This window comes from Trichoplusia ni, chromosome 1 (genome assembly GCF_003590095.1).
Source record: "Trichoplusia ni isolate ovarian cell line Hi5 chromosome 1, tn1, whole genome shotgun sequence".
Classification (NCBI taxonomy): domain Eukaryota; kingdom Metazoa; phylum Arthropoda; class Insecta; order Lepidoptera; family Noctuidae; genus Trichoplusia; species Trichoplusia ni.
This window is the reverse complement of record NC_039478.1, coordinates 6,348,003-6,371,534: the sequence shown is the minus strand read 5'-3', so window position 1 is coordinate 6,371,534 and position 23,532 is coordinate 6,348,003. Positions and strand designations below refer to the sequence as shown.

Genomic DNA, 23,532 nt, shown 5'->3' with positions numbered 1-23,532 from the left:
ATTTGCACATAATTCCAGGCATCAAGCAGCTTTTAATTTGTGCTCATTGCCAAGTCACTATAATTATAATATAAAGAAAACTATTGATACAATTACTAAATGTTGATTTATAACTACAAAATATTTTGAATAGGACTTGGCTTCTATGAGATCTCAAAACTTTTTACGATGGAAAGACTGCATCGAGAGACTTGGCATTTTTTTACATTTAATGTTTTTGGTGGGATCTCATTTATTTTTTGTAAGTGTATTTCTTTCTTTTTTTTTAGGTGTCATAATTTCTAGGACTTCAGCTACTGCTTTGCTTAGAACCCATTCTCTATCTCTATCTCTTTTGTTTCTTCTCTGAGACTTCGTTACTTCTAATGTAAACAAGCTTAAACTTATATATATATGCATATATATATCTACTAACTTACAAGCTATAGCTAAACTAAACTAAATAACACGTAAAGTTCTCCGAATATCAATTATCACTACAATATTTTTTAGTTTCGAAATGGTTTTTCATAGACAGGTGGCGCTATCAAATGAAAATTATCGAATTATTCTGAAGTACTACTTAGACTGTTCTTTGTAACGAAACCATAGCGCGGTTCAGACACGTACAACGCCATCTATCGAGCGCGCATACAATATTTATCGCAATACAATGGAGTTTTAGCTTTATTAATTTAATGAATTATGAATTTTATGTATTAATTTGTATTAATGATAGTCTGTGTATTACATTTATATTATTCTTTTCTATTCTATGTATGTATTCATCTAATTGAATAGGTACTTAAACAACGAACAAAGTTAACAATGCAGTCAAAATCCATACATAATGTTCTTGCCAAACCGCAAATATAAAATTGTTTTCTATGGCATATTATTTTTTAATGTTTTTATAATTTTTCCTTTATATGTGGCTAAGGACCTATCTTGGTGCCAAATTTGAAGTTTCTAAGTCTGCTAGAAGTACCTTAGATTTTTGATGATCTGTCAGTGAGTCAGTGAGTGACAAAATGGTGTAACTTTGATCGACCGTAACTCCTAAACCATTAATTCAATTGGCATGTAATTTCGAACTTAAGCTTGTTCTAATGCCTACTATTATTCCCCGAAAAGCTAAACTCCTAGCTTTGTCCACGTCGAAGATACAGGGGGGGCGAAACAGCCGCGAATCGCTTCGAGAAAAGATGGTACGGCCGTGCCCGTTTTGCTCGAGACTTGGCAGGGGCACTGCCGTGCCCTCAGATCCCCGTAATTTTAATTCAAACATTACATAATAATTATAATACACATATAAACTCAGCAATTATGCAACAGGCACAGATTAGACAACCTTCAAGCCAAGCCATAAGAACTCCATAATAATTAACATAATGGGAACACCGATTAAAAGGTTATTCAATGTTGCCCTGCTTTAGAAGTTAGTAAAAAACGTGTCAACCTTATTATCGTTGGCTTAGATATACGTTTAAATGTATTGCGTAATGTCAGTGTTGGTAAACCTCTGAAATTGGAATACGTAGTGTGACTAATTATATTATTAAACTAGAGTGTTCTTTTTGTTGGTGCATACATTTACTATACACATTTTAGATGTAACAGCGTGACATAAAGGAGTACGAAATAAATTTCTCTATGTAGGTGATGGAATATTAAAAAAAAAAACTTTGTATCGACATTTTTGAGGTAAATAAAAAAACAGCGCTAGCTTATTTATATTCAGTCAATTATTATATTCAATTTTTTATACACTCACTTCCTTGTTTGTTTGTTTTTCGTTCTGGTTGGATTTTGCAACTCAATTTTGAGGCACTTCTTGATAAGCTAACAGGCTGAAGGGTAGCTTCAAACTTAATGGCAATGCCATTTACAGCTATCAAAACGGCTCAACCGATTTTAGTAAATTTTGAATGGAGCACAATTTTAAAACGTGGATATTTAGATTTTTTAAATTTATTTATTATTAATATAAGTTTTTACCCACCGCGACAAATTTATTTAGTTAAAATAATTTCCCATAACCAAAATACTGCAAAAATACTAATTGTTATTTATTTACAGTGATTTTCAAACCAATTTAACTCGGGATACGGTCAGATAGTTACAAACAGCACGACGAATACGAACATCAATCCCAACGGATGGGGCGACAAATTGGGTTGAAAGGCTGTATTACGTAACTAGCAAAGTATGCGCAATTATTGCTACTTTATTGCAAGACAAAATAAGAAGAACAAATATATATACAATTTTTACAATGTGTACTGTTAATTACTTTAACATTGAGGCGGAGAAATGTGTGCAGTTAGTGTTTTTAAAATTACATTTCTTTATTTATGTAGATAATTAAAGCAAAATAACTTACTGATACTACACATCGCAATAACATCCAGAATAATTATTGTTATCAATTGGTGTTGCTTTGCTTTTGTAATTTACGTAATAAACCCATTGCCATTGTATTTATAGCAAGCATTATCATGAATAAGCCTTACCAATGCCATTAGAAATGTACCTATGAAAATCATGACCGTCTATTTGGAATATTTGTGCATAATTCAATGGTATAGTAAAATTTATCACCAAATCTATGGATTTGCCGGAAGGGAATACCGTGCGAATTCGCATACTCGTAAAACCAATACCAAACGGTAAGAACTGAGTGTAAATTCTAGTGATTCTTAAGCAAAAATATATTAAAAAATATTATTACTAGAAAATCTTAGCTTTTGTTAAGTGATTTAATTAAGAAAAACTTAATCTATACTAATATATAAAGCTGAAGAGTGTGTTTGTTTGTTTGAACGCGCTAATCTCAGGAACTACTGGTCCAAATTGACCATTCATCGAGGAAGGCTTTAGGCTATAAACCATCACGCTGCGACTAATAGGAGCGAAGATACAATAATGGAAAAAGTAAAAAAAACAGGGCAGATATAAATCATAACTTATATCTTCTACCCACGGGGACGAAGTCACGGGCAACAGCTAGTCGTCTATAAACGCATGAGATATTAATTGATACGAAAAACATAGTTGTTACAACGATAATTATCTGTCTTTTTTTGCACGGAACCTTCATTCTCGCTAGTCAGACTAATACTACCAGTCTTCATTCTGTCTGTCATACTGAAATATTTTGATAGACAGAAACACACAGGTCACAAGACAAGCTACAGACAAGTGACGTCAACACGTTTGGAACCCCGAGCAAAACCTCTTTGTTAATCATGAGAGAATATTAAGATACATTATTGTTTTGTTTGTAAATCGATTCGCTCATTAAAAAGGTCCGGGATGGTGGAATTGTTTGATTCATTTATTTTTCGAACTTTCAGAATACTGCAAAGCTTTCATAAATCATTTCCTCAGTTTGTTTAAGTACTAATTGATACCATTTGTTTTCCAGCCAGATTATCGTTTTGCAGCTATTTTCCGTTAAAATAACATTTGGAGAGATTTGTAGATGAATTATTAGTTAAAACTATTTATGTTTACTTTGACATGTGTTGTAAGTACGTACTTATTATGCACAATACTAATATCCATTAGTATGATAAACTGAAAACATCTTTGGAAGAAAATCAAATAAAACCGCCTGAATTTCCTACAAAATAATGTAGGTCAAATAAGCGGAAAACCTTTGACGAATAAAACCTACCTCATGATTTTTACAATAAGCACATACTAGCACTTAGCTACCAAATTCCAATTCACAGACCCTTACTATAACAGTTTTACACCGACATCATATAATATTCAAAACAAAGCAAACCTATTTGCAGGTAGCCCTTCTTGGCGGAAATTTACTATGTGGTGTCGAAATAACGGCAAATGAACCATAAAAAGAGAAGAATATTCGTTTACCGTATCCGAGGCACATGTTGTGCATCCGTGAATGGTGTGAAAGCTTTCCTATCTATGTTTACTTGTGCATTGAATTCTGATATGTATATGGTATGGGGATGATTGGAGGTCTAGGTAAAGATTTTTTGTAAACTGTTTGGCTTTGAGATGTTAAAGAGTTTATTAGAAAGGGTTTACGAGTATACGGCGAATTGTTCAGGATGTTGATCAAAGTTTATTTTTGGGAAAACTATTTAGATAGGTACTTTTATTGTTTGGGGTTGTAAATCGCAATAGCATGCCCATTATACTGCATGTAAGGATTCCGGGGATAGAATCTCCCGCATAATGCGAATCGTGGAATTTAATGGATTCAGCAACAACTTTTTACTTTTTTCTTTGCTAAAAATCTGTTCTACATATTAAGTCGATGTCTGGTCGTATTTGCGCAGTGCGCTACGTCTACCAGTACTAGTTTAATTCGCGCACGCAACGGAATTTGAGACTCACAACTTTTATTAGTTTTACGGGATTTTTGGCTATTGGGCTTCATATTATTATCGAAGATAAAGGACCAAGTGTTGTTGTGTAATTTGTAAAAGGGATGTATTTGCAGCTGCACGCGATAGCCTAATAGAAGTTGACCCACTGCGGAAGTTTGTAGAAAAAAATGCCTAGGATTTTAATACATTTTGAAATTATCTAAAAAATATAGGACATACCAAAAATAGATACCGATTGGTTTGCAGATATGAAAATAAATTTGAATTTCATAACGCAGGTTGTGCATGTACGCATGCATGAAAATGAAAATATCTGAAAAATACCAGTTAATAAAAAAATAGAGCTTACCATACAAAATCGTTGACAAACAATTGTAAAATTGGATTAAAATATCTGATTTCGGAGAAACTTGTTTATTCCTATTGTGTATGTTTATTTGCAGCCATTTGTTCATTTATAGGTTTCACCGAAACGTTGTTTGTATATCTAGTTATGTCATACAATTTGAACATTCGGTAAACTAAGTTGGTCCCGATCAATACACACATGTGTATCGCACGTACAATCGGCAACAGAAGCCGGATAACACAAACAAATTTTCGAAGCAAACGTGTCTTCATTTGTTTCGAAAATCAAATTCAATAAATTGATTTTTCTATAAGCTAACAAAAGATGCTTGAATTATATTGTAAAAGCAAATTTCACTTAACGCCAGGACTTTGTAAAATGGATTTTTCTTTCTTTTTTTAAACGACCCTCTCACTAAAGAATTAAATGCTTTTATCGCGGGAGATTTCACAAGTAATCAAGTGACGTGGATCATACAAACGTTTGTCCTACCAGTGGGTTTTCTTGATGACCTTAACCACTGGGCTATCCGTGCAGTCAAAACTCAAGTCAGATTGTGTTAACCGACTTTTCTTGCTGACTGTACACGTGTATCGTACGTACGTTTGCTACTTGATTATGTGTACCCAACACTCGGTATCTGGAACGCAATCGTAATAGCTCACTTGCAGTCTATCTAATTCTTTGGAGGCAATTAAGGACTATCTATAATATAAGCAATATTATATGTGTTGTGTCCACGTGTGAGGTGTTAATTAGTATTTACAATTTAGTAATGTAGTAGTAGTGGGATAAATGAGCTGTATAAAAAGTATCGTGGTTTATTATTATGTCTATTTTATTGGTATGATTGAGATTTTCCGACTTTTATGCACGAGGTTTATTACCAAAATACTAATGCGACCTTCTCAAAGTTCTTTCTTAATTATATTTTAAAAATGTATCGGCATCTTCTTTACACGGTATAATACAAGGCTTTGTATTTTTTTTTTCTTTTTTTGACATATTTTTTATAGTAAGTATTGCCTAAAAAAACTCCCAAAATATTGTAATTCATCACGTCGCGTTTATGACCGTACGAACTGTTCCTGACCTCGATATTTATTATTTGTCGCTATAAGATCAACAGCATTACAGCCTAACGGACGGACATGCAGTCTTTCGTTAGTAATAAGGTTCCGTTTTTACCTTTTGGTGTGGTACCCTAAAAACAGACCCATACAAACAAATTAAACAACTTTCAATATATGTCAGAACTAGTGAAGATAGTAAAAGCTAAAAAACTTTCCGAGTCGTTGAATTCCTAACGACACAGTTTCGACATCTCCTGAGATTTCTGTACGAGAAAACTCTTAAAGGCAAAAATCTAAGTTATAAGCACATCACTATGTATTATGTAAATGGATTTGTTCCCGTTCGGTCAAGTTTCATAAAACGGTACAATAATTTACTGTATTGCAACTGATGATGTGACACACATGTTTGCAATGATGAAATGATGATTGCCATTTAAAAGGTTAAAAACTGAATAGGTCCAAATGTAAGGAACTTACTTTCGCCAAACCTAAAACGGGAAGAGACATTTCATGATTTTCCATCCAAAAAAAAACAAAAACGTTTTTAAAAATCTGTTAGTCAACATTATTTACGTTAATGCTTTTATTTTAAAAATGTTTTAAAATATTGCCAATATACTATCAAATGAATTCTAAAACATGTGGTTACCCATTGCGTCAATAATAGTTATAATAGGTACACACCGAAATGGGCATAAATTTGATTTCGGTAGGACTAAATACTTTTAAATGGAAGGCAAAGACCTTCACACACTCACTCTATACACACAACAAAACCAAAAAAAAACTCATGCACGAGACAAGGTCGAGTTGACATCATACAAACAGAAATTCTGTATAGGTCCTGAATGATCTCATGTAGGTATTTAAAATGATAAATATGAATACAAATATTGATAAGTATACCTACGCGAATACATTAAATACCCATACAAATGAAGTTTAACTGGATAATGACATGAATCTGAATTACTAAAAAAATCATATGAATTGATTATAATAGTATGTGGTCCGCTAAACTGTTATTTAAATATCCATTCGGTGTTATGATTTCTAAAAGCAGGACATTGTGAAAGCAGGACAGAGCGATACAATGTGTCTGGTGGCGTCTCGCTTCCACAACGATTCCCGTTATACTTTTGAAGCAAAGTAAATACGCGGGAATTAGCTTTATTCAATCTCTACGGCATTGGAATGTTAAATTAGTCGGCGACAGCAAAGTCGAATGTAAATAAAGTAAAACGAAATTTCTGAATGGCTAAAGTACATACTGAATAAATTGTTATTCATTCATTTCTTGTTTACATTTCATTTCCATAATAGGCTCGTTAATTAAAAGAAGCAGTGGATTACACAAATGTTTATCAAGAGATATTCTCGTCAGTTTATATGGACTTTGGTAGCTTTTAATCCTTAGCTTAGGTAACTCTAGTATTTACGAGGCCGAAATTCTTTTACGTCGTTTCAGAACAAATGAAGAGAATTCAAAATTTATAACTGTGATAAAAATTAAGTTTTACTTATGCGCTTTATTTCAGTAAACTACTTTGAACGGGGTTGAGTATAGTTTTAAAATAAATGAAACTTTATTTGTAAAGACTCGTAAAATTACTTACAAGGTGTGGCGTCATTTGCGAAGTTGTGTGTTAAATTGTGTTTGTGTTAAATGTTTAAGTTCGCTGTTATATATTGGATGGCTGATCTCCTTTTTAAAAACGACCCAAAATCACTGGGGCGAATAAGTTTGGCGTGTCTGTGGTTTTTAGCTCCCGAAATTATTTGGATTTTTCTGTATTGAAAGGCAAATTAATCGAAATAACTAAAAATATGTTTTTAGCAATGTCTAATAAAAATCTAATATGTCGCAATGTCTAATAAGTCGTCGTAGTTATTTTTATAACACCTTCACCGACTTCTTATCATGTAGTATCTAAGTATATCAGCGTATTTCTATAGGTTGTAAATTCTTGTTTGTCAATAATTACCTTCATTCTCCATAAGAATGACACTTTGGAACCGTGCAACTAGAGTCAGTAATTTAACGTTTTAAAAGTGCCTGAGAAACGGCCTATTTGAAATAAAAACTTTTTGATTTTGATTTCATGTAAAACCGGTTTTTAACTAAATTTAATACTTATATACAGATGTATCAGTTTTTCATCTCCCGAACCCATCTAATTTCATTTCGCAGCCGCATTTCCCATAAATCAATTACGCAAACATCTCTGAAATTCATTTCATCTGTATTTCATACCGGAACCAAGCAACAATATTACCTTACGAAATAATATTACATTACAAATAATATTACCTTAATACCGAGATACCGTAACAAATGAAAATATCCAATATCCGTCAAAGACTCATAATCTCAAAGAATTATTACGAAAATGGACTTTGGCAAAGGGAAAAACTATGTAGTATTTACTTAGCTACCAGACTGGTAAAAGTTGCGTAGAGTAGGAAAACTATAAGAAATTACTTCCAAACGAACGTATCATAAGGAAAAAAATGTAGTTGGAATTACAAAAAGGCGAAAGGGCAGAGAGGGCAAAGTTCGGGTCTCGATAAATATTTAATTTCATTTGGGTATGTTAACGTATTAGTTTTTCTTTAGCCGTTCGTACGAAAAAAGCCTTAACGGCTGATTTTTGGTTGTAATAAGATATATTCCACAAATTTCGTGCAACGATACTTAATCTTAAATTAAGCAAAGCTTGTATAGTGAGAACTAGATAACTTTTAAACACACTTATTTTTTTTCTAAATACACACAAAATATAGATAAATTATACCCAGACACAGAACAAAAATACAGATTTATTCAATAAGGACCTTACACATTTTGAGATTTTTAAGTACACACTAATCAAATTTGAAACTTAAAACCTGGTCACAGAGTACACAATTGACCGATACATCGTATATACCAGTAGTGTTACAAGTATACCTAATGAATTGCTTCAGCCCCTGAACACCGCAGTAAATAAAGGCTTCCCTCCAATCGACTTACAATTGCACGGAGAATAAAGCTATGGGGACGCATCCGCTCCAACCTTGGTAACGATTGTGAGCATTGTTTCCGCTTTTTTATCTAACGGGATAAAAGGACACTATTTTATGTAAATTGGATGCAATTAACATAACTAACTATACCTTTTTTGTTTATGGAAGAAAACCTTGAATTAAATGGGTCAAATGTGAATAGGACTTGCATACAAACCGTTTTGTAGCGTTAGTCATTTATTAAACGACGAAAAAATATGATTGGTGGATAGAAGCTCCCCAAATATTTATATTATTCCTCTTATTAAAAAACATCAACTATTCACCTATTACCGTTAGGTAACGTAGTTTTACTGATAGAATTCACTTCACCTACTAGGTACGTAACACCGGGCTTATATAGCACCAGAGAATGTTGGTATTTTAGCTCTATAAAATCACCCCGTTGGTCATCAGCAGCACAAAGTGGAAGTTTCTGTTTCCTAAGTAGATTTTCCCGACCACTTTTTTGTATTATCTCACATGAGCTATAAGATGAAACAACAGATATCATGAAATTCTTGAACTACTTTTCCAATCAGAAATAATTCCTTTATATTTGAATCTCGTTAACTCGAATTGTAGAGCGGAATCAATCAACTTTGATTCAGTTGGCCTCCCGATATTTTTAGCTAGCTAACATTTTATTTAATAAAAGCCTTGTTTACAGTTCGTTGAATATTTTTAATAACTAGTTCGAACTCGGAGGCATTACTAACAAAAATATTATTTGCCCTCTTTGGTGACTGATCCTCCAATATCGAAAAATTCCTGTGGATTTCTTATTCGACGGTTAAAGTGCTCATAAATCTTGGGTTTGCGATTTTCCTTTACTATTTTAGTATCTATATCATTTGTGGATAAACTCGACACTGTTTACTTTAAAGATTTTTAGCAGTGCAATAACCTTAGCGTGATATAGGTACGATAATTTAGAATATTTTCAATTTCAGTCGTAAATCGTTACCTAGTTAATTCGAAGGCCATGAACTCCTTACGTAACTAAATTAATACTCTTTATTTCTCATGTTAATTGAAATATTAACAGTTGCGATAATTACTTTAACGAATATTAATTAAACGTCACGAAAATGTTTCTTATTGTATAATAATATGGTGTTCACAAATTAGTTTAAGGGTTTATTTCCAGTGCTTCTCTACAAAATTGTTCATTTCGAAACACGCACTTAAGAATGTTTTGATTTTAAAAAGATGATGATTATTCCTAACTTTCTAAGTGGACTAGACGCAAAAACATTTTTTACGCACTTTTAGCTTAACATAACACAACTAGCAGTAACATTTAAAGTCCTCGATATGAACTTACATTGCTCTTTGTCTACAGAGCAATGTAATTTCAAAGAAAACCAAATGGTTTTATTAAAGCTCAAACCTGTTTTGAAGTTAACAAAACTTAAAACAACTCTATCAAGCTTCAATTGCAAAAAAATGCCAAAAACTATGGACGAAAACAAACTTTGTCTATCCGCATACTCTTAAATGAAAACACAGTACCTAATGATGTTCCAAAATACCAACTTTACTCATACATGGAGGAAACATTCGTTAATATATTAAGAACACTACATTACTCCCATTCCTCTCAATTGGTTCCTACATATTGCCAATGATAGCTACAACGACGTCCCATTGATTGATTTTCATTGATGTGTTTTTGTTTCTCTATGAATGACTGTTTTATCACAGTTTGCATAGCAACAACAACTTTTACCGGAATATTGAGTTATGTGGGTTTTATTTTATTACCGAGTTATTATTGTTAATAAAAACTGGTCAAGTGCGAGACTTTTGTTCAACCGATTTGTGAATGTAAACCATAAATACTCCATCCAAAAACATTAAAACTAGGTTCAGCAGTTTAGGAGTTCAGTGCAAAACATACCAGTAGAAATATAAATACAAATATTACTGTTTACACTTTAAGATATAAAATTGAGGGAGATTGTCAAGGAAGGAATATGTTAGTCAGTAAAAGTCTGACACCCCCTTCTACTTAACCCAAAGCGGGAGATTTTTTATCTTTTACCACATAGAAAAAAAATACAATACATGACAAATTTGTCCCACTAAATTCAAATTTTCTGAGGGACATTCTTTTTCGTCAATAAACAGCAGTGCCTTGAAAACTGATACACAACGACTACAATTATAACAATTTTACAACTACAAAGAAAACTAGTACTACATTCGTTAGTACTTTCATCATAGTATTTGGGGGACGAATCTCTGATCCCGACTGTAACTTCCGTTCATGGACTCGTTCGAGCAATTTCCGTTGCAAACATACGTAAGCACAAACGAACGAGCAAGCACACACGCATTGACCTGTGGGTGTGTGAGTGAATGAATGGAAAGATGGAGTACACACTACACATGTTACAGTCAAATGTGTTTAGGTGTTGTTGAACTTTATGTGTCATGCATAAGGGTCCTAAATAATCGCAACAACATTGTGGCAGTGTATTTCATATATTAGCGGATAGGAGAAATTAGTTTTAAATAGATTATACAGCTCGTTGATGGTGAGTGTAATAAAGAATCTGGCATTCGTGAGTGAACCCTAAAAACATATCTTTCCATATGACATTATATATTATTTCCTTTGAATTGTCGTAACAATAAATGTATGAATTGCATTTGTTTTATTATTTATAAAAATATTTCTTATGTGGTGTAGTAGATCAGTCTTCTGTCATCAATGCAGAGTGACTTGACCATTAAACAATAGGTGAGATAGGTTTTTGTTTAACATTTTGTTTCTTATTGAGAAAATAACAGATTTAATTTATAAAATACTGGCCGAGTGAAATGCATGGGGGACTATACTCATAGGAAAAGTTTAAGAATTTAATCTGATCTATGAAGCCATTTTCTGACGTACGCGAGGGTAGTCACGTTTTCAATTATCTGTTGATTTTCTGCAATCGCTTACGAAGACCAAAATTTTATTTTACATTATTTATTTATTAATTTTTTATTACAAATTACCACGTGTCGTTAACTTGTCAGTTTCGTCCTAGTGAAATTATAAACGCGAAAGTTTGTATGGATATTTGTTCCTCTTTCACGGAAAAGGCAAGTCGAAGCTTACACAGATAGTTTATAACCAGGATTTACACATAGGATCCAAGAATAGGTTTCAATTAACAAATTTTCAATTTACAGGGTCGCCTTCAAACCTGTTGCCTGAGATAAGAAGAGTTAATGTCAATATGTGAAACAAATGGAACAAAATGATAAGAACTTCATAGGTGATACAATTCGTCTCTTCTAATATATAAAATTCCCGTGTCACGATGTTAGTTACCGTACTCCTCCGAAACGGTTCGACCGATTTTTATGAAATTTTGTAAACATATTGGGTAGATCTGAGAATAGAACAACATCTATTTTTCATACCCCTCAGTGATAAGGGTTGCTCACACTAAAAACATATATTTTATTTTTTGTACGAAATTGTTTATTTTTATTTTTTTTATAATGTGGCATTAAGAATACAAAAAACTAGAAAAAAATCGGCAAAACAACGTTTGCTGGGTCAGCTAGTAATATAATAAAATTTAAATACCTTACAGGAATGTTATAACATTTTATGCATCACTATAAAACCTTAACCTTTCGAGGCTTTGCATATTTTTATGAGTTGAACTAATGAAGTGTCTTTACATTAATGATAATACTGGTACTTAAGTACTAACAACTTATTATTAAGTTTTTTTTTAATATTTTCAAAGCCTTGACATCGTGGTTATTATAAAATAATTGCTCGAACGTGCGACTGTAGGTAATAAAAATCACGTGAAGATCGAACCTCATTGGTGTTAAAAAATAAAGCCTGACTTAGTGTCTGAATTTATGGAGTATTTTAGTTGAATAGCTTTAAATGTTCTGAGTTTAAGGCCTTATGAATATTCATGATCGGTAATGTAAATAGGTTAAAAAATTAACCAAAGTTATTTTGGCAAATATTTTAGGTAGAATCTGAACAATCATACGTACGGTTGTTAAAAGTACTGTTTAATATCAGTTACTTGTGATTTCATAAGAAACCAGTTAGAGTTAATTAAAATTTTAAATTAATTAATTTGGTAATCACATTTTAGTACGTACCTACTTGCATAATACTGTAATCATTCTTAAAACATAGTTTTAATTAGTGTTATACAATTTAAATTTAATTTAATTCCACTTTTTACTCTAATAAAACTACCTACCTATATTACCAAATCATTTATCCATTTCATTGAACATAAAAACCCAATACATTTTTGTATGCAAGCAAAGTCAAATAGGTCATAAATTACCTTAAATTTGTAGCCAATAACCGCAAACAATTTTCACCAGTTAAAATCCCACAGAAAAACACTAAACCATTAAACGTCCATTCAAAACCACATCATGTTGCACTAAATTGAGTAATAACAAACAATAAATCGAGTCATTCAATTCTAAATGTACCGAAATTAGACTTTTAATTGTGTTCCGTATTGTTTACGTTTGATTCGTAATACGAGTGGCGGGGAAAGAGCGCGCGTGCGGCCCTCCCGCGTGCACGATCGGTACTGGCGTAGCACCGTGTTCCCTGCTACGGCGAACGATGAAAATTGTACCGGCTTTGTGGAAAATGCTCTGGTCATATCCTCAATATGTACGTACACAGACCTACAATGTCTTACATAGTAACAAGCTTGGAAGTGAGAACTCTTTTTACGTGATCTCTTTGCTGTGACAATATGTAATGCAATGTGTACTATATTACTTGAGTAGTAATTTGTGATTGCGTTTAGTTTCGATGATCTATCGTCGAATTGAATCGACTCGTACTAAATAGGGCAAATACATAGGGCAATGCGTGAATCTTCTTAATCGTAATATAAACATCATAATTTTGAAGACTTAAAATATTTAAATTGTCTTATTCTATATAATTAACTTTTATTTGACGTGTATAATAGCAACCATATTTTACGTATATCTATTTCATTATCAGGGTTCAATAACACAGCCTTAGAAATGTAAGTATTCATATATCCGTTTCTAAGAACAAAATTGTATGGGAAACCTTCGTATAATATTTTTAATTTCACATCTATTCTTTTCAACATTGTAAGATATTTTGTAAATGAAAAATTCGTATTGATTTTGTTAGTAGCATGTATTTTGGTAGTATTGAGTGTTTTGTTAAGAAGTCTGGTAAGAATCTCTATAAGGTTTCATGAAAGAAACTCTACCCGTCTAAGCTACTTCTATTTGTATGCTATATATCTGTATATTGGTGTATCAGCTGATGGCTCCGTGACAGCTTTTGATGAGGCTTCGATACGAAGGAAAATTACACGAGAAATTGGATAGCAACAAATAGGTTATCACAATGTAGAGTCGTGATCAGTGCATGTGTATTGCTTAGCTTTACATTTGTGTGCAATTTAAAAGGACCATTCGGTTTGCAATGGAAATTTGCTCAGTAGTTCAGGTGGTATAATAAAACAACATACATGTCACCAGGCTGTATTTCATGAACTGAAATTTTGATACATCATGTATTATTGTTGCTACTACAACAAATAAAACCTTTTTGATTGGTGGCCAATTTTCTGTACAGAATTTTTCGTCATCTGTCTGTTTGGACTAAACCCTAAGTACTACAAGATTTATTTATCGTTGCGTTCATCATGCGCAAAACAAGTCTTCCAAATAAATATTGTGGTAAAAATATTTTTTTATTAAATTAATTCCAGATTCTAATTTACAAGTACGTACTCTCATTTTCGGTGAAATTATTAATAATTATAAAAGCCGACAGGAGGCCTCTCTGTGAAATGTAAATAACCTGTCAACCCCCGCATGCATACGTGAGCTGAGAAGTTCACTCTATGAAAATTAAATTACAGGGTCGTGGCTCTACACGCAGGCATAGGGTTAACCGTGCCTACTATATTTTGAATGTGTTAAATAAAATTCTGTTTCGTAAAATGTATATTTTGTTGCTTTTTTCGATTTTAAATTCTTCTTTAAAAATATTTGATGAGAAAAACTGAAATGCAAGAAGTGTAGGTATTTTCCACAATAAAAACTGGAGAATTTTGTTTTTAAATTATTGAATAAAATAAATAAAAATAGAGCTGAATTTACGTCTGCATTTATCGTCACTTCGATCAAATGATAATATATGTAAGGTAAAAATATAGAAATTATTTCAAAAGTACAGTAATAATCCCGAAATATGGCCTCGTGAGGGATTCGGAAAAGAATAAGTAAATTTTCCCTGCAACTGGAATGAGTTTAATTGATCATTACCCCTTATAGCCGTCGTGGAAAAGAGATGCCGCTCTACGTGTAGTCACACTTTCTCCAGTTAAATAATATTTTATTTATTTTTTATTTTAAACGTGGCGGTAGGCCCTTATATTTCAAGGCAAAGAACAATGCAATAATATGATACCTTTGTTTTTTTCTCAGGTCAAGAGTGAAATAATCATGAAGCAGTAACCGTTGAATTAATTTTCGTGCTCTTATTAATATTTACGTAAAGAATCTACGTCAATACATATTGTTTCGAAAATAAATTTGTGACGTCAGTTAGAAACTTCACTTTTGTTTAACAGTTTTATTTATAAAGACAATTAATTGTTCTTTGGAAATCATTAATTTGATTTAGTTTCATAAAGTAACAAGAAAACTCTTTTAGTAGCGATATTTTATAAGTCGTAATTTAATTAAAATATAAATGACGAATAAATATTATCAGAAATTAATAAAACTTTTATCAAACCAATTACATCAAAATTAATTTAATAGTCTACTACGTTTTTAGCTTGAAATTGAATTTGAATGAATATTTCGTAAATAGAATTAAAAAAACAAAAATCTTGAACAAAATGAGGTCGCCACATCTAATGAGATCCTTAGACTTGATTATTCTTTAGAAAAGAACCTTTAACGAAGAAATGTGAATTAATTCACAAACCAACTGACCACACCATATTCGTAGAAATTGCAATTGCTATGATTACAAAATAATTGCACGATTATCGCTGGCTGCAAATTGGTCATTATTTACACTTTTAGTTCCCATTTTCAACATGCCATGCTAGTTTTTATCTCTTGTATCTTAGAGTGGTGTTATTATATTATTATCTAAACTGCCAATGGACAGGTAATAGTGGCGACTGACCTGACATCACATTCTTCGAGCTAAGCATAATAAACAGTACAGATAGTTCAACTCATCTGTACTCGTTGCGCTATGTGTGCGTGCGTGCGTTACGATAGTTCTTCAATGTGTGTTACAGTGACACACAAATGAATGTACGTAATATGCCTATATTTTAACAAGGGTTACCCACAAATGGTGCCGCGCACAAAGGTGAGCTGAATTGACTTTAACTCATATTTATATTGAATGGCAATTAAAATTTTATAACCGGATATTAACCCCCATTTTCAATTATATTTATGTTCATTAAACGAATTGTGTAAGAGCCTTATTAGAATTTTAGTAGATACGGAAGTATGAAATAAATCACGTAAAATTGTATCTAATGAAATTTTCATTAGCTCTTCGTAATCAGGCGCTGAAAAAAAATCAAGGAGGCTACGGTCACGTCTATTGTAGTTGTGGAAGCGAGACAGAGCATTAAATAGTGTAGAGCGCGCGAGCGGTATCTCTTTTCCGCAAAAGCAATACTGTCGAGATGAAGGCTGCCCTCGGTGATTGGGCGTTATTAGGCTTGCTTCGTTGATACAAACAAAGCCCCCTTGTACTTTCCGAATAAGGCCGGCGTTAATTACAGCTCGCAGGAAAGTTGACCGATCTATTTTAATCTTGTTTATGAAGAAACATTGATATGTTGTCAGTAATTACAATGCACTTTTTTATGCATTTAAGTTGATGCTTGTCGAATCTATTTTCAATTTGATTTTAGTCAAAATTCGTATATTACATTTCTATATTATTCAAAAATTCATTTCATTATGATTTTTGAATGGCGCAGGATGGTTACTGATCCACGTGCATAGTGTGTCATTTTAAAAACGATTTTTGATTTGTAGAAATTAGAAGCTGTTCTAGACATTTTAGAGTCCTGATCCGCTTGAAATTTTGTTACGTCAAAAGGATTTATAATGTTTGAAAATAACTCATGAAGTATTTGACGTCACTTCCAAATAATGGAGTCAGGAGCTTCGATACTAATGCCACCCATTGTTCAAAATATGATCCAAAACACACAATACTATGATAGGCATGTACCCGAGGGTTAATGATAACAAATTTTACTTAATGGCTTAATTGTAGAAGAACAAACCAGAATTCGCAATTCCATTAGGGGAAGTTTATAAATTGATCAAAACTTGAACACCAGTTCGGAATTAAATGATGTTTGCCTTTGTTCCAGTGTTTGGACTCCATTTTCCGAAATATTTAATAGGTTGAAGGTCTCGATGAACTACAATGAAAAGTGAAAGCTTACAGAAAATTAGGAATAAGTAAACTTCAATCTAACTTTGTGATGTATTTTTGGGGTGTAGATTATAAATGATTATTCAGGAGATATTTGCAGGGTACCTCAACGCCTGACCGCGACCTGAGATGGTCTACAATCGCGTTTCAAAGTAGTTTTATAATGGTTGTGATGGAGTGGCGGTTACTGGTTACTGGTTACTGGTGATGGGCTCCTTTTTCCGCACGTAGGCTCCAAGTCGGCCCATTAAGATGTGGCAGTAGAACATCTGGGATTTGCCGAACGGATTCATTTTCCACGTTTGCCTCAAAGCAATGTGTGTAAGGTAAGAGGGGGAATTATTAGGGCTATTCGTTAGGTTTACCATGGCCCCGGTAAAAACGCAGTAAAGGAAAAACAGGAAGGGTTTCAGTCAGTACAGGTCTCATACTCCCTTCCGCTGAACCCAAAGCGTGAAGATCCTCATTTGATGATTTTCCATTCAAAAAGAAGAGACTTTTCTGTGTTACGATTTTGTGTATAAATTGTGTTAGTTGAAATGAAAAGAAATGAAATAATTTATTCTGCAAATAAGATAGACGTTATCACTTTTACATGTCATTTTGAAACTACACATTCGTTATTAGTCGGCTTCTAAGAACTAGTAAAACTGTTTAGTCAAGCGAGTAATCGGTTGGGAGGAGGCTCAACCCGGCTATACAAGACATACTTTTATACAATGATCGCGATAATTCCATGTTGGAAAAACTGAACTTAAAACTAACCTAATTGTGACTTGTAATTATATATTTTTTGTCGTCACTAACCCTAGTGACATGACTTCAACCGTCAAAAACAAAATCGGAATTCTATTACTAAAAGTCCAGCGTCCAGTATTACCTAAATGAAATGATATAGTATTTTGTAGACTTAAATTGTCACTTGTTATCTAATCCTGTTGCCCTATGTCCTTTATTTACAAATGACTTATTTTAACTAATATGACTAAGAAAATTAAATAATTACATAGCGTTCGTAGGTAGGCACGTTTGGTTATGAAACCGCAACCTTGAACATCTGAATCTGATACATTTAACCACGACGTACGACTTAGTTAGTTTGACTTATATAAACAATAAAAATGAAGTTATAATTTATTTTATCAATTTTTTAACTTTATAAAAAAAAGTCTCCTAAAACATGATTTTAAAATTCGAGCTGGAAAGTAAAAATTCTTAGAAAATGTAATTGCTCTAATTAGTATAAAATTAAAAAGCTGAACCTCTTTATTCGGTGAAATTCGGAGCCAGAAAAAAAGATAATACATAGTAAAGTTTAGCGTAGTTTGAACAAGAACATGGATCAACTTTATTTAACAGTTTAATGTAATAGGAAAACTTTCGTTACTTAGACAGTTTAGTAAATGTATCGCATAAACTTAGAAAACGGCTAGACTTTTAACAGTTTCATTAAAGGCTGGAAAAGAAAAATCTGACGCTATTAAGTTCGTGTTAAAAATCTTATTTTTGTAAGTCTTTTTTTGAGTTAGTTTACATAGCATACGCATACCTACTGTAGTAGCAGAGTTCGAAAGAAAAAGAGTTTTACTTTCAAAAATGTCAATTGTCCTTAAATTATTAAATTTTAACAAGAAAGTGAGTGCATAAGTACGTGAGAGAAATCCCAAATACGATTAACATAGACTTGAATTCGCTTACAATGAAATGTGTAGTCAAAATGTATACGATTTACAAAATAAATCTTAAATGAACATAGCTATCGCAAAAGTTTCACATTTCCGGATAAAAATAACTAATTTAATATTTTCCAGTCATCTCTTTGTTTCTTTTTCACAATTATTTTCAATACAGTCAATCATTTGTATAGAATTACCAATACCCGAGGGTCGGGCCCCTGCATTGCGGAACCAAATTATCCCATTAACCACAGGAATGGAATGATCAACGCGCGAAAATTTCTCGCTTCCTTGCTACACGGTTGCTAACAGGCAGTGAAGGAAGCGAGACGGCACTACATTGCGCGTAGCTGTGTCTCTCTTTGACAAAGGTAACCCTTCCTCGTGTTGCCTGATTTAATTGATTGTGGTGACGTTAAAATATGTATTCGGGTATATCATAGCATAGGCAGGCCCACGTTTGCTTTGGACATAGAGACATTACATTGAAACTCTATAATCACTGTATTTCGAAAACCACAATTTTATCGAATAAACAATGAATCCCTAAACTCTGTTCCAAGTTCTGTTCCATACATAGCATAATGCGAATTAGTTAAACACACTAGTAAATGCAGCTTTCAAAAAAAATCTAAAGCCTTTAGGCCTTAAAACAGGATTCTACGGTGTTTCTACACGTTTCTCTTCAAATTACTCTTCCACTTTTTCTAAGGAATAAAAGAGATTACTTCATTGAGATAACGCTAGCACAAAGATCAATGCAACGCAACCAATATCGTCGAACTCACGAGTAAAATTTAATAAGTCACTTCACAACATTACCTAGAACTCCAGAAAATTTAATTTATAAAATTTCTGGAACACATCTTCAGATGCTGCCGTATAGCCGAATTCCGGAACATCTTGTAGGAATAAAAACGTAATGGGTACATAAACGGAAATAAGTAATGAAATATTAAAATTTCAGTTGACCATGAAGTCCGAAAAACATAAAGCAGTCTTTAATAAAAAATGTTTCTTCAGTTCTATCCCTCACATCTCCAAGTAGATGAACCCAAAAGATTGAATTAAAAGACTCTTAATACACATTGAAATTCTACTAATAATTAAAAACTTCAACACACCAAGCTCATAGTCATCAAGCCTTAATAAACACTCAAGTCAAACTGCGTATGTAGGTTATTTATAAAGCGCCTATGTCCGGTCCTAAGTGTGTCGGCCGCAACTTTATTGCGCCGCAGTTGTGGACAGGACGGGAAGGACAACTTGCAGATAGCGGGCCTCGTTGCGGAATTCCGGATCGGGATGCAGTTGGAGCGTGCCGCAATTTACGGATTCGGATTTGATGAAGTTGTTCGTGAATTATTGAAGTTCATTTATAAGTCGATCATTCTACGGTTCTTTTAGTTGGTGATATATGTGCGGCGGTTAAATAGTTTCTTGGCTTCTGGGAATATTACTTACATACTGCTAACTATTTTTCTTTTTTTGCTTTTTCTATACATTTGCTTACATCTTAGAAGGTTTTTGTGTGTAGGTTACTTAGGAATAAAGTTTTTTGAGTTTAAGCTACTGGAGTAGATTAGGAGTTATAAGAACTATTTTCCTTTAATTTTCGACTCTGATATCTTGTAACTTGTACCATACGTAAATAGAAATACAGGAGCCAACTGCGAAATGCCAAATGCAAACCTAAATTCAGGACTACAATTATTTTATGCAGTTAAATTACTTTGGTTTGTGATGGAATGCTTTCAGATTGTTCTGAATTATCATTCTTATGAATGTTAATATAATATCACCGTAACCATTATTCAATAAATAATTATGAATTATTTTTATTTTGTTTAATTATTAGTGTATTACGAAAGTTTTTATAATAATACAGAAATGTTAGTTAACTACTTACAGCAGTTTCGTTGCCTGCTTCCAATAGAAACTTTTGGATATTTTACATGTTTTCCGATTACTATTAAATTTATATTTTCCACTATTTCCAATACTTGAACACAACTACAACAACAAATTCAACAAACTGGCTCTGTCCCATTACGCAATCTGATACGTTATATTTATACAATCTGAGGGCACGGCAGTGCCCCTGCCAAGTCTCGAGCAAAACGGGCACGGCCGTACCATCTTTTCTCGAAGCGATTCGCGGCTGTTTCGCCCCCCCTGTATCTTCGACGTGGACAAAGCTAGGAGTTTAGCTTTTCGGGGAATAATAGTAGGCATTAGAACAAGCTTAAGTTCGAAATTACATGCCAATTGAATTAATGGTTTAGGAGTTACGGTCGATCAAAGTTACACCATTTTGTCACTCACTGACTCACTGACAGATCATCAAAAATCTAAGGTACTTCTAGCAGACTTAGAAACTTCAAATTTTGCACCAAGATAGGTCCTTAGCCACATATAAAGGAAAAATTATAAAAACATTAAAAAATAATATGCCATAGAAAACAATTTTATATTTGCGGTTTGGCAAGAACATTATGTATGGATTTTGACTGCATTGTTAACTTTGTTCGTTGTTTAAGTACCTATTCAATTGGATGAATACATACATAGAATAGAAAAGAATAATATAAATGTAATACACAGACTATCATTAATACAAATTAATACATAAAATTCATAATTCATTAAATTAATAAAGCTAAAACTCCATTGTATTGCGATAAATATTGTATGCGCGCTCGATAGATGGCGTTGTACGTGTCTGAATCGCGCTATGGTTTCGTTACAAAGCGCAGTCTAAGTAGTACTTCAGAATAATTCGATAATTTTCATTTGATAGCGCCACCTGTCTATGAAAAACCATTTCGAAACTAAAAAATATTGTAGTGATAATTGATATTCGGAGAGCTTTACGTGTTATTTAGTTTAGTTTAGCTATAGTTTGTAAGTTAGTAGATATATATGCATATATATATAAGTTTAAGCTTGTTTACATTAGAAGTAACGAAGTCTCAGAGAAGAAACAAAAGAGATAGAGATAGAGAATGGGTTCTAAGCAAAGCAGTAGCTGAAGTCCTAGAAATTATGACACCTAAAAAAAAAGAAAGAAATACACTTACAAAAAATAAATGAGATCCCACCAAAAACATTAAATGTAAAAAAATGCCAAGTCTCTCGATGCAGTCTTTCCATCGTAAAAAGTTTTGAGATCTCATAGAAGCCAAGTCCTATTCAAAATATTTTGTAGTTATAAATCAACATTTAGTAATTGTATCAATAGTTTTCTTTATATTATAATTATAGTGACTTGGCAATGAGCACAAATTAAAAGCTGCTTGATGCCTGGAATTATGTGCAAATGTTACTGACGAGACCAGTGATCAGATTATTTGTTATGTGTGAATCATGATGGTCACTACCGACTACATGCTCCAATACGATAATTAAGAATACCTTACGGGCCATCGCTTTATGAAAGTAAATGAATCGAGAGTACACTAAGACTGACTGCCGTTGCCGAAATTCGGTTGGGACGACACGGATAAACCAAAAGAAAATTAATTTTGTGATATTAATGTTTACGCATGCGGTGTGTGTAACTTTCAACTCCTACAAATATGCCGTTTTATTTGTTTCTTCTTGTGCTCATTGCCAAGTCACTATAATTATAATATAAAGAAAACTATTGATACAATTACTAAATGTTGATTTATAACTACAAAATATTTTGAATAGGACTTGGCTTCTATGAGATCTCAAAACTTTTTACGATGGAAAGACTGCATCGAGAGACTTGGCATTTTTTTACATTTAATGTTTTTGGTGGGATTAATTTTACTTGTCAGATCTACCTCCAGATATTTTTTTAATTATTCTTTTCAAAGGTTGTTTAAATCTGTGTTGTTTTGCGTGAAACGTGCATAGTATTTGCTATTGAAAGACTTGTAATTTAAGCTTAGTGTCGTTAAGTGGTTAGTGGGCCTGCATACAATACCGGAGATTGTAGGTTTGATTACTACCCAGGACAAATGTTTGTGAGACGCGCATAATTTTTTTTCTGTGTCATGGTATAATTATTTCCATATTATTTTTAAAAGGTTTCATAGTTTTATATTCTCCGCATCCTCTCAACGTTTTTGTAATATATTTCAACCTACTCTCTAATTTAAGTTTATTAAATGTACTACATCTATACTTCTATACTAATACATAAAGCTGAAGAGTTTGTTTGTTTGAACGCGCTAATCTCAGGAACTACTGGTTCAATTTTAAAAATTATTTTTGTGTTCAATAGATCATTCATCGAGGCTTTATACCATCACGCTGCGACTAATAGGAGCGAAGATACAATGGAAAATGTGGAAAAGCAGGGTAGAGATACATCATAACTTATATCTTCTAACCACGCGGACGTAGTCGCGGGCAACAGCTAGTATTTATATAAAAGAAAGCAAGCTAATTAAAACAAGAGTTCATTTGAAATAGTGTATTTTTTTACAGTTTCAAAAAAAAAATCAATAAAATATCTATTTAATTAATTGCTTTAATCCTAAGGATTACAAAAATAAGTATTCTTATAACAATTTTTAAAAAAATA

At 32.8% G+C, this 23,532-nt stretch overlaps 1 protein-coding gene across 1 annotated transcript in view; it reads right to left on the bottom strand.

The window, feature by feature from the left end:
• Positions 1 to 13,466, bottom strand: part of LOC113492131 (rap1 GTPase-activating protein 1) — a 276,804-nt gene extending 263,338 nt beyond the window's left edge. The window contains exon 1 of the mRNA XM_026869483.1: positions 13,142 to 13,466. The gene's annotated coding sequence lies outside the window, so the exon portion shown is untranslated. The remainder of the gene's footprint in view (positions 1 to 13,141) is intronic.
• Positions 13,467 to 23,532: the final 10,066 nt, after the last annotated feature.